The 16,678-nt window shown below is 50.8% G+C and overlaps 1 pseudogene; it reads right to left on the bottom strand.

Annotated features, from left to right (window-relative positions):
* Positions 1 to 727: 727 nt before the first annotated feature.
* LOC133749316 (5-azacytidine-induced protein 2-like) lies at positions 728 to 9,152 on the bottom strand (annotated as a pseudogene).
* Positions 9,153 to 16,678: the final 7,526 nt, after the last annotated feature.

Raw genomic sequence — 16,678 nt, 5'->3', positions numbered from 1 at the left:
TGAACCAGCATATGGAAGACCTCTCTGTCTCTCCCTCTCTAACTTTGCCTCTCAAATAAGTAAATAAATCTTTTTTAAAAATGTCTCCTTTGGGCCGGCGCCGCGGCTCACTAGGCTAATCCTCCGCCTTGCGGCGCCGGCACACCGGGTTCTAGTCCCGGTCGGGGTGCCGGTTCTGTCCCAGCTGCCCCTCTTCCAGGCCAGCTCTCTGCTGTGGCCAGGGAGTGCAGTGGAGGATGGCCCGAGTCCTTGGGCCCTGCACCCCATGAGAGACCAGGAGAAGCACCTGGCTCCTGCCATCGGATCAGCGCGGTGCGCCGGCCACAGCGCGCCAACCGCGGCGGCCATTGGAGGGTGAACCAACGGCAAAGGAAGACCTTTGTCTCTCTCTCTCACTGTCCACTCTGCCTGTCAAAAAAAAAAAGAAAAAAAATGTCTCCTTTGAGGCAAAATTTTACAATTATAATCAAAGGCAGAACTGTCTTTTTGAAACATACCTTGTTTATTTATTAATATAGTAGCACATAACTGATTCTTTGTATACAGAGCTGGAGGGTACTCTTCTTTCGCAATGGAAAAATCAAGTATATAATATCATGCAGTGTGTTCAAACGTATACACTGAAGAACCCTGCAAAAATTTACTCAAAAATCCAGTTTGTTAAATAATTTCTTGGGAGAACTACTGAGAGAGATAAAGTATTCTCATGATAAAATCAGGAATCTCTTCAGAATTCATTCTTATAAAAGCAGTTTTAATTATGTCGATCCAAGGAATTGCAATGATGGCAGATTGGGTGATGGCAGAGTTTTAGTTTCCCTAAATGTTGTCTCACTTGACTTAGGAGGGTTTGGGAATACCCAGGAGTTATCTTCTAGAAACTCTCTGCTGTAAGACTCGTGTTCCTGAAAGTTTTTACTATCACTAGGAATAGATCTCTCATTATCTATCCATGACTGCAGAACTGCTTTTTTTTTTTTGATAAAATCTTTATATCTCCTGGTAAAGTGGAAGAAATAGTGTGAAAACAGCTTTGGTGATAGACACAGATGTCTTTTATAAGATGCAGTAAAATTTGTCAAGTGGAGTTTTGTGCTCTTTCCCAAGGTCTGCAGTGCAGGTTACTGGGGCACGGGCTTTCTTGAATGCAGTTGGCATTTTCAGTTTTCTTAGCCGTTCAGCTTGTACTTGAGTCACCAGATGTAAGTCAGACATTTCCCTCTTCAGTTCCCAGTACACTGTTGCTGTAGGACCTCTCAGTTGCAGAGATGCCCACTTGCTCGGGAGGACGCCCAAAGATCCAGACTCCAGACCAGTTGATGCAAAAAGCACGAGGTTTTTATTGTACGTTTGCGCAAACGGGCCCCCACCTCAGGCAGTGAGGAGCCCTGAGCGGCAGTTTCACACAGGTTATATAGGCAACGAATTAGCATATTCCTAATGCGCATGCATAGGATTGGTCAGTTCAGAGAGACCATTAGCATATGGGATGCAGTGGCAACACGGGATTGGCTGGTTCGGAGGGACAATTAGCATATCGGAGAGTGCTGAGGGAGAGTGCTGAGGAGAGTGCTGAGGAGAGTGCTGAGGAGAGTGCTGAGGAGAGTGCTGAGGGGAGTGCTGAGGAGAGTGCTGAGGGGAGTGCTGAGGGGAGTGCTGAGGGGAGTGCTGAGGAGAGTGCTGAGGAGAGTGCTGAGGGAACGTGCTGAGGAGAGTGGCAGCTCTGCTCTGGGCATGCCTAGAGGTTCTCTGAAGGGGATTGACTTTTCCTTCCCAGAGAACGTCCTGCCCGCTGGACTCTGGGGAACATCTAACCTCTTAAGAAGCCCCTGATATCTGCCCAGGCCTAGTTTCTTGTCCCTCTCCCCCATAAGGGTCCTTCATTCCCTCCTTTTCTTTTTGCAAAGATTTTAATCCTAAAATCTATTGGACCGGCCTGGGGAGAGCCTGCCTCACTGGAGGGAGGGAACTCTGTTCTTGCTGGACTGGGTTGGGTTCCACGTTAACAATTGTGGAGCATGGGGATTGGAAAAACAATGGGGAAAGGCCAGGAACATCACAAATATTAAACAGTTTTTGAAAGTCTTAGCTTGAGCGGGTTCTGAGTGCGCTGGAGCTTCCATTTGGCTGGTCTGTCCGGATCCTCGGGGCCCTGGGGAGGTGGTGCTCGCTTCACGTGTGAGGCGTGGACCCAAGCAGCGATTCCGTCGACCTTGAGAGCGGTGGGAGTTGTCAACAGCACAGTGAAGGGGCCTTTCCACCGGGGCTCTAGAGTCTTAGATTGGTGCCTTCGGACATACACAGCATCACCGATTTGGAAAGGATGTGGAATGGTTGTCGTCTTGGGTTGGTAGGCTGCTGCAAGAGGTTTCCAGACCTGGTTCTGGATGATCTGGAGTGCTCTCAACCGGGCCTGTAACTTAGGGGCATCGGCAACAGAGTCACTGGCAAGGTCAAGCAAGCCTGCTACTGGTGGGGGCCCTCCATAAAGGATTTCGTATGGTGTCAGCCCGCAATGAGAGGGCGTGTTTCGGACCCGGAACAACACCATAGGGAGGAGTTGGACCCAGTCTTTAGCGCCAGTCTCCAACGCTAATTTGGTCAAGGTCTCTTTAATTGTTCTGTTCATTCTTTCTACCTGTCCTGAACTTTGGGGTCTATAGGCACAGTGCAATTTCCAATTTATGCCTAATGCTTTGGCCACCAACTGACTTACCTGGGAGACAAACGCTGGGCCATTGTCGGACCCGATTACCTTAGGCAAGCCGAACCGGGGGAAGATCTCCTCTATGATCTTCTTAACGACCACCTGGGCGGTTTCCCGTTTTGTGGGGAATGCCTCAGTCCATCCGGAGAAGGTGTCTACAAAAACTAGAAGATACTTATTCCCATAACTGCCCGGCCTTATCTCAGTGAAATCGACCTCCCAGTTGATTCCTGGTCGGTCTCCTCTTACCCTAGCTCCCTCCGGGAGCTTGAGGTGTCTGGCATTTACCTTGGCACACGGAACACAGGATTCAGTCACCTGCTGGACTAAAGAGTCAAGTCCGGGGATGTAATAAGACTGCCTATCTTCCTGTAAGGCTGCTTTTAGCTTTTTGTGTCCCAAATGAGTCCATTGATGGAGGCTGGTAATTATTTCTTTAGCCAATTGGTGTGGCAGGACTATTTTCTCTCCGAGCCTCCAAACCCTTATTTGTTCATCATACTCTGCACCGAGCCGCTGGATCGTATCTAAGTCTTGGTCCGAATAGAGGAAAGGTGGTTCCCTCGATACTTGGGTGGGCTCAATTGTCTTTAACGGGAGCACCTGTTGGCTCAGGGCTGCCGCCCTAGCGGCCTCGTCTGCCATCCTGTTTCCCCTTGCTACGGGGTCGTCTCCTCGTTGGTGCCCGGGGCAATGAATTATACTCAACATTTTAGGCAGGAACAGGGCCTGTAGAAGATCTAGGATTTCCTGCTTATTTTTAATGTCCTTGCCTGCTGAGGTTAAGAGGCCCCTTAGCCGGTATATCTCCCCATGTACATGGGCAGTGGCGAAAGCATACCGACTGTCTGTGTAAATGTTGACCTTTTTGTCTTGTGCCAGTTTTAAAGCTTGAGTTAAGGCTATGAGCTCGGCTTTTTGAGCAGAAGTTCCAGGCTTTAAGGCACTTGACCAGATAACAGTTTTTCCATCCACCACCGCTGCCCCAGCCCTCCGCTCACCGTTCTGTAGAAAGCTGCTCCCATCCGTGAACCAGGTCATTTCGGCATCCGGCAGAGGCTGGTCGGTTAGGTCTTTTCGGGTGCCGTGGGCCTCAGCCAGGATTTGATGACAGTTATGGATTACCTGGGCCTGGGGCCCCAGTTCCGGGAGCAGGGTGGCCGGGTTTAAGGAGGTGGCAGTCCCAAACCGGACCCGCTCTGAGTTTAATAACATAGTCTGGTAATGAGTTATCCGAGCATTTGAGAGCCACCGATCTGGTGGCTGGCGGATAACTGTCTCCACAGCATGAGGTGCCACTATGGTGAGAGGTTGGCCTAGAGTCAATTTATCCGAGTCTTTCACCAGAACTGCCACGGCCGCTATCACGCGGAGGCACGGAGGCCAGCCGGCCGCTACATTGTCTAGCTTTTTTGAAAAGTATGCCACCGGCTTTTTCCAGGGTCCAAGCATTTGTGTTAGCACTCCCTTCGCCACTCCCTTATTCTCATCCACGTATAATGTGAAGGGCTTGGTCATATCAGGGAGGCTCAGGGCTGGGGCTGACAATAGGGCCTTTTTTATGTTGTCAAACGCCCGCTGTTGCTCTTCTCTCCATTGAAAGGGAGCATTGGACTTCGTGAGGGGGTACAATGGGGCTGCCAGCTCCGCAAACCCAGGAATCCAAAGGCGGCAGAATCCCGCACTCCCGAGGAATTCCCGCATCTTTCTGGCATCGGTGGGGGGTGGAATTAGAGCAACCACCCTTTTTCGGCTCTCCGTCAGCCACCGTTGCCCTCCTTCTAGGAGGTAGCCTAGGTAGGCCACCTGTTTCTGACATATTTGGGCCTTTTTCGCGGAGGCTCGATAGCCCAATTCCCCCAGTCTCTGTAGCAGGGCCCCGGTACCTTTTAGGCAGTCCTGCTCAGTTTCAGCGGCAAGGAGGAGGTCGTCCACATATTGCAGGAGGACCAGGTCCGGATGGTTAACTCGGAAGTCGGCCAAATCTAGGTGCAGAGCTTCGTCAAACAAGGTAGGCGAGTTTTTAAATCCTTGGGGCAACCTTGTCCAGGTGAGTTGTCCTGAAAACCCGGTCTCTGGGTCTTTCCACTCAAAAGCAAAGATGGATTGGCTCTGAGGGCTCAGTCTTAAACAAAAGAATGCATCTTTTAGATCTAACACAGTGTACCATACGTGGGTCGGAGGCAAGGTACTTAGCAGATTGTAGGGGTTGGGCACTGTGGGATGCATATCCTCCGTTCTCCTATTAACCTCCCGCAAGTCCTGTACCGGGCGGTAGTCACCCGTACCAGGCTTCTTTACTGGTAGTAGGGGGGTGTTCCAAGGTGAACGACAAGGTTTTAAAATGCCTAGGTGTAACAGTCTCTGGATATGTGGCCGGATACCTTCCTTAGCTTCCTTGCCCATCGGATATTGACGAACTGACACGGGAATGGCCGTGGGCTTCAGATCTATGATCAAGGGAGGCCGGTTGACGGCCAGCCCTATTCCCGCAATCTCTGCCCAGGCCTGAGGAAAATCTGTGAGCCACTTGGGGTCCATGGGAGCCATGGTGGACGAGGGCCTCTCGAATAATCGGTGTTCGTCCTCCAAGTGTAGTGTTAATACCTGGAGGGGCCGCCCTCCTGAGTCTGTGATGGTAGCTCCTTTCTCATGGAAGTGAATTTGGGCTCCTACCTTCGAGAGTAGGTCCCTGCCCAGGAGGGGGTAGGGGCAGTCTGGCACTAGTAAGAACGAGTGTGTCACAAGTCCTGTACTTAACTGGACCTCTCGATTGGTTGTCCAGCGATATAACTTCCCTCCAGTTGCCCCCTGAACCCAGGAAGTCTTGGAGCTTAAAGGCCCTTTTTCTGAAGTCAGTACCGAGTGCTGGGCTCCCGTGTCAATCAGGAAGGTTACCGGTCTGCCCCCCACTTCAAGGGTTATCCTGGGCTCAGGGGGGGGCTCCTGGCCCTGACTCACCTAGTCGTCTTCTTCCAGGGACAGGATTGGAACTGGTCTCTTCTTTGGTCCCTGTGTTTTCTTCGGGCAGTCTTTGACCCAGTGTCCTCTTTCTTTACAATAGGCACATTGATCTCTTTCCACCCGAGGCTTTCGTTTGTCTCCCAAGTCCCTATTCTGTCCTGGTCTACTCCTTTCTGTATCCTGCACTACGGTGGCCAAAATTCTACTAAGCTCTCGATTACGTCTTTTGTCTCTTTTGTCTTCCCTTTCCTCCTGCTCCTTGCGGATCCTTTCCTCCTTCTCCTCTCGGGTCTCCCTTTTGTTGTAAATCTTTTCTGCCTCCTTCATTAAATCTTGTATAGTATACCCCTGAAGCCCCTCTAGCCGCTGCAATTTATTGCGGATGTCCGGCGCTGACTGTCCTATAAAGGACATGATTACATCTCCCTGCCGGTCCTCTGCCAGGGGGTCAAACGGGGTGTACATACGGTAGGCTTCCATTAATCTTTCTAGGAAGCCTGCCGGCGTTTCCTCAGCCCCCTGTACTACTGCACGTACCTTGGCCAAATTGGTGGGGCGCTTTCCAGCCCCTCTGAGACCCGCAAGGAGAATCTGGCGGTAAAGACGAAGTCGCTCCCTACCAGCAACGGTGGTGTAGTCCCAATCAGGACGGGTTGAGGGAAACGCCTCCTCGATTTCGTTTGGCAGTAGGGTCGGTCGGCCATCTGCTCCAGGGACGTTTTTCCGTGCCTCAAGGTAGACACGCTGCTTTTCCTCAGTAGTGAGGAGGGTCTGCAGAAGCTGCTGACAATCATCCCAGGTGGGCTGATGAGTCAATAAAATTGACTCGACCAGCCCAGTCAGAGCCTGGGGGTCCTGAGAGAAAGAGGGGTTATGGGTTTTCCAATTGTAAAGATCGGAAGCAGAAAATGGCCAGTACTGCATCTGGCCAGCCACCGAGCGAAGAGGAAAAGCCTGCGAAGTCCAGACGCTTCCCGAGCCCCCTGCCTGCCCCCGACGGAGGCGCAGGCGGCTGGAGGGCGGGGAAGGCGCTGAGACTTCTTCCCCTGCCCTCGTGGAATCAGGGGATGGTGCAGAAGGTTGCACATCCCGCTCTGGTTGTTGTGGGAGTTCCTGCGGGGGAGCAGGCTGGCCGGGAAGATAGGGTGGGGGAGAGTCAAAGCGCAGAAAGTCCTGATCAGCCGGAAGAACCGGTGGCTTGTCAGGTTTTGGATCTCGAATCTCCTTCAGAGGGTATAGGGAGGAGGTTGGCACAACCGGGATAGGAGGAGGGGGTATCGGGGTACGTATGGGCTCCGTCGGGAAGGAGAAGGGTTCTATCCAGGGAGGGGGGTTACGTGAAAGATCCTCCCACGTGGTAATGTAGGGCACCTGATCAGGGTGTCCATCGGATCCTGGCTGAAAGACTCGTTCCTTAATCTGTAAAATAATATCGAGGTTAAAAGTGCCGTTCCTTGGCCAGCCGACCTCGAAGGCCGGCCACTCTGAGGAACAGAATTTTGCCCATTGTTTCCTTTTAACCTCCAATGAGAGGTGGCGCGCGCGTTCTCGAACGTCCTTCCAGTGATCTAGAGTGAGACTTAAAGGGGTGGTTATTTGTTGACCCATGCGTACAAGGATTTCAGCCCAAACAAAAAGAACAGCCAATGCACAGACATATACAGTAAGCAAGACAAAACACATGGCACCAGATCTAGGACAAATCGAACGCTATTGCGCTATTTTTGGGAGCGGCTGCCTGACCAGCCCTCCCCGGGAAGGAGGGAGACTTGGTCTCCGACCCACCTCCAGACCACCCCGGTGCGTCTTCCGGGGGAACAGACCGAGGGTTTCCCCTCTCATCCCGGAGCGTCCTCCGGGGAACGGGCCAGGGGTTGCTGGGCACGCCTGCCTCCCCCACTGGTCCCACAGAGTCAGGTCAGATACTGGCCAGTCAGAATACTTCAGTCAGAATCCAGTCAGAATACTCAAGACAAAAAACAACAGACAGAAAACACTTAATTATACCTCCAACTGGTCCTGCAGAGAATGGGTCTGAGGGCGACCTCGAGCCCCACGTTGGGCGCCAAATGTAGGACCTCTCAGTTGCAGAGATGCCCACTTGCTCGGGAGGACGCCCAAAGATCCAGACTCCAGACCAGTTGATGCAAAAAGCACGAGGTTTTTATTGTACGTTTGCGCAAACGGGCCCCCACCTCAGGCAGTGAGGAGCCCTGAGCGGCAGTTTCACACAGGTTATATAGGCAACGAATTAGCATATTCCTAATGCGCATGCATAGGATTGGTCAGTTCAGAGAGACCATTAGCATATGGGATGCAGTGGCAACACGGGATTGGCTGGTTCGGAGGGACAATTAGCATATCGGAGAGTGCTGAGGGAGAGTGCTGAGGAGAGTGCTGAGGAGAGTGCTGAGGAGAGTGCTGAGGAGAGTGCTGAGGGGAGTGCTGAGGAGAGTGCTGAGGGGAGTGCTGAGGGGAGTGCTGAGGGGAGTGCTGAGGAGAGTGCTGAGGAGAGTGCTGAGGGAACGTGCTGAGGAGAGTGGCAGCTCTGCTCTGGGCATGCCTAGAGGTTCTCTGAAGGGGATTGACTTTTCCTTCCCAGAGAACGTCCTGCCCGCTGGACTCTGGGGAACATCTAACCTCTTAAGAAGCCCCTGATATCTGCCCAGGCCTAGTTTCTTGTCCCTCTCCCCCATAAGGGTCCTTCATTGCATATTATCCCTTGAAATGCTTGCTCTTGGAAGAGCACTGTTCTTCAGGTTGTCTTCCTCGGATGGATCCATTTGTTTGGCCTGCTGTAGCTCTATTTTGAGATCGCTACATTCTTTCCTCACCAGTTCCAGCTCTTTTTCTAAACCATGGATGTTCAGGTCACAGTTCAAGTTTTCCAAGTCCCAGTTCCTTAAAGGAGGATTTGAATTTCTCAGCACCTGCTGAGTTCCTACTTCTGCTCTTAGCTGAAGGCATTTTACTTCTTTAGAGTGTAGCTGTTCATCCAATACTTTCAGAGGTTCAGAGTTGTCTTGGTTCATTTTATCCAGCGTGTTCTTCAAAATTTCTCTATCAACGTAAACCTCTCGATATGCACAATAAGCCTTGTTTAGTTGTTCTCGTCCCAAGGAATGCGTCTCTTCATCTAACTGAGCGCCTATAAGCTTTTCTTCCAGAAACCTTACTCGCTTCTTTAAGAACGAGTTCTCTGAATCGCGAAGGCGTTCTTTGAGATCTTCATATGCCATGACAAGGGCGAAGTGTGAAGCGACAGACTCGTCCCTGAACATACTGAGACCGGAGTCACTGGATCTCTCAGGAGCGCTCTCCTGATTCAGAACGCAGACATCATGACAGCCTGCGGCGGCCCAGGTGAGGCCACCGGGCTGCCTTTACCCAGGGTCGCCAGGGGCCACCAGGGCTCCCGCCGCTTCTCCCGCAAAGGCAGCTGCTGCGGGTGCGCCGTGGAGGAACGCTGCCGCTGCCCCATGCCCTCCGCGGACCCGCCCTCCGGCAGGGGCCCTGGGGCTTCCGGAAGGAGCGGCGAGCCGGGCAGGAGCCGCCGGAGAAGGCCCGTTACCCAGCAACACCCGCGTGCGAGACCCGGCCCGCCTGTGCTGGCCTGCCTAGTCAGAGCTCCCAGCAACCTTCGCGCGGGGCCGGGCCGCCGGTGCTGGCCCACTCGTCAGGGTACCCAGCGACCCTCGCGCGGGGCCTGCCCGCCGGCGCCCACCGGCCTTGTCGGAGCTTCCAGCAACCCGCGCGCGGGACCTGGCCCGCTGGTGCTGGCCCACTCATCAGGGTACCCAGCGACCCTCTCGCGGGGCCTGCCCGCCGGCGCCCACCGGCCTTGTCAGAGCTCCCAGCATCCCGCGCGCGGGACCCGGCCCGCTGGCGCCCACCGGCCTCGTCAGAGCACCCAGCAGCCCTCGCGCGGGGCCTGCCCGCTGGTGCTGGCCGGCCTCGTCAGAGCTCCCAGCGACTCGCTCGAGGCCAGGCCGCCAGTGCTGGCCCACTCGTCAGAGTACCCAGCAGCCCTCGCGCGGGGCCTGCCCGCTGGTGCTGGCCGGCCTCCTCAGAGCACCCAGCGACCCGCGCGTGGACCCGGTAAGCCTCATGAGGGTACCCAGCAACCCGCGCGCTGGATGAGCCAGCCCGTGTTGTCCGGCCTCGTCATCTTCTACTATTGCTTTCCCAGGTGCATTTGCAGGGAGCTGGATCAGAAGTGGAGCAGGCAGGACTTGAACCAGTGCCCATATGGGATGTCAGCGCTGCAGGCCAGGGCTTTAACCTGCTGTGTCACAGTGCTGGCACGTTATGTATTTTATTTTATTTAGTTAATCCTATTCCTGGCTGTGTAGGATAATACACATTTTTGCTTTTGTTAACAAAGCTGAAATGAATAACTGGGTACACAAATCTTGGTTTACATTGGCCTACTTTTTTATACTATAGTTGCCTGAAAAATGGAATTACTGACATATTTCTAGACAGCTTTTTTTAAAAATATTTATTTATTTATTTGAAAGTCAGAGTTAACACAGAGCGAGAAGGCAAGGCAGAGAGAGAGTCTCCCATCCGATGGTTCACTCCCCAATTGGCCGCAACGGCCAGAGCTGTGCCGATCCAAAGCCAGGAGCCAGGAGCCAGGAGCTTCTTCTGGGTCTCCCACACGGGTGCAGGAGCCCAAGCACTTGGGCCATCTTCTACTGCTTTCCCAGGCCACAGCAGAGAGCTGGATGGGAAGTGGAGCAGCCGGGACTCGAGCCAGCACCCATATGTGATGCCACCACTGCAGGCCAAGGCATTAACCTGCTGCGCCACAGCAGCGGGCCCTAAACAGCTTTTTGGCAGTATAACTAATACATACTCCCACTAATAACATATGAAAATGCTCATTTTACTGTTTCCTTACCAACAAACTGATAATGTTTGAAGAGCATTGCTATCATTTGGGGGCCTGAAACGTGTTGAACAGATTAGTAGGTGGCTCCACATCTCTGTTATGCTATCCAGGAGCACTATGAGGGGTTAACTATCTATTAGCCCAAGATTAGATGAAGTAGGTAGAATATTTACTTATTACTCTTACCAACAGCAAACTATTCCAACCCACTTTTCTTGACTGAACTACTTAAAATATAAAAGATTAATGAAACTGAAGGATTTCAATTGACTCCTAGGCCTTAAGGAAAGAATGAGATTGAAATAAATTTCTTAGACATTGATCAAAAGTTGTATTACTCAATAGCTAATAAGCAACCCATTTTAAATGTATAGTCATCAAATGTTGATAAAAGGTTAACAAACCTCAGTCACCTAGGAAGAATATGTTTAAGGACCCATTGTACAACATGGTGACAATAATTATTAAGAATGTATTCTATGGAAAACACTGTGGTTAGATTCTTAGTATTCTTATCATAATCGATGATAGGGATGTGATGTAGTGACTATGATTATTTGAATGTAGCCATTCCACAATGTATACTTATTTTCAAACATCATTTTAATATGGCAAATATGTTCAATTTTGCCAATTTAACAAAAAAAATTATTAAAAGACAAACTTAAAAGTGTAGATAGACATTTTGAAGGGATGAAAAGTTATACACCAAATAACACTAATCCAAATAAATCTGGACTAGCTATATCCATTTCAGGCTTAGACTTTAAGGGAAGTTACATGGGATGTAGTGATTACCTAATGATAAGGCAGGCAGTTCTCCAAATACCTGATAATTCATAATAGGTACGCACCTAAACAGAGTAGCAAATTACATGAGTCACAAACACATACTACTGCAAGGAGAAATACACACATCCAGCAGTAATCAGTATAAGTATCACAGCATAAATATAAAAATAGGACTAATACATATTTAACAATGTATAATCACAGATATACTACTTAAAACTAGATAGAATAAATTAGATCATTTAAAATGTTAGCAAAATAAATAATACATTAACAATCATGAATAAATGGTCAAATGGTTAATCTATCTAGTCTATGAACGCTTCCTACTACATTTGAATTGATCCACACCTATAACCCAGCATTTTTTGAATTATATAAAAATATTTACCACTGGGGCCGGTGCTATAGTGCAGCGGGTTAAGCTGCCGTCTGCAGCACCCACATCCCATATGGACACCAATTCAAGTCCCGGCTGCTCCACTTCCGATCCAGCTCTCTGCTATGGCCTGGGAAAGCAGCACAAGATGGCCCAAGTCCTTGGGCCCCTGCACCCATGTGGGAGACCCAGAAGAAGCTCCTGGCTTCAGATTGGCCCAGCAATGGCCGTTGCAGCCAATTGGGGAGAGAACCGGTGGATGGAGGACCTCTCTCTCTCTGCTTCTCCTTCTCTCTATGTAACTCTTTCAAGTAAAATAAACAAATCTTAAAAAAAAAAAAAAAGAGGCCTCCTTGCATGTTTACACTCAGGTGTTTCAGATTCTATTTTAGTCCCCAATTATTGCTTTTTTCTTTTTTTTTTTAAGATTTATTTTATTTATTTGAAAGACAGAGTTACAGAGAGAGGTTGAGACAGAGAGGTCTCTAACCGCTGGTTCACTCCACAACTGGCTGCAATGGCCAGAGCTGTGCTGATCCAAAACCAGGAGCCAGGAGCTTTCTCCAGGTCTCCCCCGTGGGTGCAGGGGCCCAGGCACTTGGGCCATCTTCTACTGCTTTCCCAGGCCACCAGTAGAGCTGGATCGGAAGTGAACAGCTGGGTCTCGAACTGGCGACCATATGGGATGCCGGCGCCCCAGGCCAGAGCGTTAACTTGCTGAGCCACAGCACCAGCCCCACTTTGTTCTTTAGACAAGCATATCTCTGTGTGTATGTATTCATATCCAAACACTTAGTGTATATGTGCGGCTTCTATTTGGTTACTTGTAGATTACAAAAACACTTCAAGTCCCAGATGCCCTACTTCTGATCCAGCTCCTTGTTAATGTGCCTGGGAAGGCACTGGAAGCGGGTCAATTACCTGGACCTCTGCCACCCATGCGGGAGACCCAGCTGGAGTTCCTGACTCCTGGCTTCAACCCGGCCCAGCTCTGACCATTGTGGCCATTTGGGGATTGAACCAGCTGATGGAAGATCTTTCTGTCTCTCCCTCTCTATAAGTCTGCCTTACAAATTAAAAAATATCTATTTTTTTTAAATCTGTGTACTGTTTTCCAACTCAATATCCCTGTAAGGTATGGCAAGGATCATTTGCCACTTCCCATTTTATATAAGAGTATCTGGGGCTCAGAAAAACAACGTGATTTACCCAAAGTTATCCAACTAAGATCTAACACACCCAGAATTTCACCAGGAACGCAGATCTGGGGTTCATGCATATTTTTTTTTAAGATTTATTTATTTATTTGAAAGTTAGTTACACACAGAGAGAAGGAGAGGCAGAGAGAGAGAGAGGTCTTCCATCCACTGGTTCACTCCCCAGTTGGCTGCAATGGCCAGAGCTGCACCAATCCAGAGCCAGGAGCTTCTGGGTCTCCCACGCAGGCGCAGGGGCCCAAGGACTTGGGCCATCTTCCACTGCTTTCCCAGGCCATAGCAGAGAGCTGGATTGGAAATGGATCAGCCGGGACTTGAACTGCTGCCCATATGGGATAACAGCACTGCAGGTGGCGGCTTTACCTGCTATGCCACAGCACCAGCCAGCCCAGTTCATACATTCTCATTACCTCTGAGCCAGGTACTCCATGCAGTGACACTGGATAGAGTTACACAAGGAGACAGACACCCATGGGAGAGAAACAATGAAGCCAATCATTACAATGAAATGAGAGGAGCCTGGTAAAGGGAGGAGGAAATTATGTTGGGGGAGGGAGAATCCCACACAGAAATCTAGAAGCAAGGTTGATGAGGGCATCCCCTGGTACAGATATGTAAAGCCACCGGGCCTCACCCTGAGCCCTTTCAGTGGTTCATTTAACCTCTCACTCTCTGACACTGCCCCCGGAAGGGGTAGAATTGGAAGGGGAAGGGGAAGAGGAGGGAAGAAAAAGAAAGTCCCAGCCCCATCCCAGCAGCGTTAACAGCAGCAAGATGAGCTAGTGGGAGCCCAAGCCACAGCAAAGTGTGCCCGGCCTCCCTCATATCTGGCTAAGCCCCCTGAGACCCTCCACGGGGCCACCTCCTAATTACAATATGGCACCAAGAAGAGGAGGTGGAGCAAGCACTCAGCTGGTCAGCAATACAGGAAGACAACAGATCTGCATGTGGAGGAGCAATGGCCACAAGGGGGCGACACTAGAGCCATCTTCTGCTGCTTTTCCAGGCCATCAGCAGGGAACTAGATAGTAAGTGGAGCAGCTGGGAATTGAACCAGTGCCAACATGGGATGCCAGTGCTGCAGGCAGTAGCTTAATCTTCTAAGCCATGGCACCGGCCCCCTGTGTCAGCTTTCAATTCTGCTCAGTGTGAGTGAAACCCCATCAGACTAGCTCGTTTGGAAGGAAGCCCACGCATCCAGGATTGTGTTATTCTAGGGTTGCTGTCTTTTAATTTTACTGCTCAGGAAGGAAGCGGAATCCCAGGCCATGACCACAGTCCTGCTAATTCCTCCCCCAACCCTGGGCTGCTGCCCACACTGGCTTTTTCTGGAATTCTTTCTGCACTATGACTGTGGCCTCTGACCCTAAATCCCATGTTCAATGTTGCTCTTCCTGCCTCCCACACACCTGTGTGACCATATATGGGAAGGCCTGGGGACAGGGAGAGGCACAACTGGGTACTCCATGACAGCAAAGTTCTGTCCCAGCAGTGAGCTGAACCCTCTCCCTTAAATTGAAAGGCAGGCATGAAAGAGCCAACAGGACTCAAGGCAGCATTTGGCTGCCTCTGCTACACACATATGAACGTGAGACTCCAAACACAAGCTCTACTTAAACAAGTGGACTTAGGTAACAGACTCAAGTCCAAAGTCAGCAGGCAGAGGGGATCAGCGCTTCCCATGCCCACACTCCTACTCCACACCTCCCTGGCAATCACAACACTTCTCTGGCGTTCCCAGGACCCAGGGGGCTCCCTTTCTGTGCAGTGAGAAACTCTGGGCTATGTGTGTGCTCAGGGTAAGGGGTAATGGCCAACCATCCTTCACCCCAGGAGGATGCACACAGACAGGACCTGTGAGGCCTCTCCCCACCCATCTCCCCTCCCCTTCCCCGTCAATCCCTGCCCAGAAGCCCCCACCTCAGCCCTGCTCTGCATTTCCCCCCTGACCTAGGAGGCCCCTGCAAGCCACACCCTGAGCCTCCCTTGAGAACAGACAGCCCATCCTGCCGTGGGCTTGGGACACGCACATGGGGGTATTGAGGGGGTGGTGCAGATGCATCTCCCCTAGGCCACAGGGTGAAGGTGTCTGTGTCATTCACGGTCTAAGCACACACCAGAGACTCTAAGACCTTGTACCTGAATGCTGCTCAAATATCATCACAGCAAACCTGATTCTGTATCACCCCAATCTCCATGACACACAAATTCTAGCAGACTGTTCATTCCAAACAACATCTGACAAAACAAATTTCCAGGACAAGAAAGTATATTGAGATCGGGGGTTCTCTATCCCTAGTCGAGTCCCTTCCTGATCAAGGGGCTCACTTTCAGGGACACAAGGTCCTCAATGACACCTGCCTTGATAATGACACATCTCAGAGTACAAAGCACCACCTCCAACTTGGGACTTCTGGCAACTTACAAGTACTTTTCAAAAATAAATCACAGGGGCCGGCACTGTGGCAGAGTGTGTAAAACTGCCACTTGCAGAGCCAGCATCCCATATAGGCACTGGTTCGAGTCCTGGCTGCTCCACTTCCAATCCAGCTCTCTGCTGTGGCCTGGGACAGCAGTGGAAGATGGCCCAAGTCCTTGGGCCCCTGCACCTGCGTGGGAGACCCAGAGGAGGCTCCTGGCTCCTGGCTTTGGATTGGTGCAGCTTTGGCCATTGCGGCCAATTGGGGAGTGAACCAGTGGATGGATGGATGACCTCTCTCTCTCTCTCTCTCTCTCTCTCTCTCTCTCTCTCTTCCTCTCCTTCTCTCTGTAACTCTGACTTTCAAGTAAATAAATTAATCTTAAAAAAAAAAAACACTTCTCCCATGTTTCAGGGAACATGAGTCAGTGCTGTCTAGGCTTCTTCCTCTCACCCGCCCCCAGAACCCACCACTTGCCTTGGGGCTCACCTGTGATGCCAGGTGGACAGACCAGTGGAGAAATGTACTAGGAGAGAGGCCACTTTACATAAATTACTGTATTTCCTTCTCCATAAAAATGTGAATTCAGTCACAAGGAAATCCAGCCTATTGGTCCTCTGGCATAAAGCAAGGGGCACAAGTGCACTCCCCTACAGCTGCCAGTTCCTCCTTCCAATGGGGAGAGAAGGAGAGGTTAGAAAGTGCTCAAAAGAGCAGAGTAACAGGACACAGGTCATGTGTACAGACTGCCAACGCTAACCATGTATATATGTTATGGTTTTTTATTTTAAAATATAGGGATCCACACAGGGACCTGTCTGCATGGGATGCAGAGTGCGAGCTCAGGTGGTAGCTGCACCTTTAAAACAGTCAGGGTTTGGGGGCTGCCACCATCTGTGATAATGGCATCCCTCATGGGCACCAGTTCGAGTCCCGGCTGCTCTACTTCCGATCCAGCTCTCTGCTATAGCCTGGGAAAGCAGAAGAGGATGGCCCAAGTCCTCGATCCCCTGAACCCATGTGGGACACTTGGATGAAGCTTCTGGTTCGGCCTGGCCCAGCCCTGGCCACTGCAGTCATTTTAGGAGTGAACCATCAGGTGGAAGGTATCTCTCTGTCCCTCTCTTTGTAAGTCTACCTTTCAAATAAGTAAATAATAAAAATCCATCTTTAAAATAAAAAACTGTAACATATATACATGGTTAGTGTTGGCAGTCTGCACACATGACCTGTGTCCTGTTACTCTGCTCTTTTGAACACTTTCTAACCTCTTCTTCTCTCCCCATCCTCCCCCGAACCCCA

The sequence above is a fragment of the Lepus europaeus genome, chromosome 20 (genome assembly GCF_033115175.1).
Source record: "Lepus europaeus isolate LE1 chromosome 20, mLepTim1.pri, whole genome shotgun sequence".
Taxonomy (NCBI): Eukaryota; Metazoa; Chordata; class Mammalia; order Lagomorpha; family Leporidae; genus Lepus; species Lepus europaeus.
This window is presented reverse-complemented; position numbering and strand designations above follow the sequence as displayed.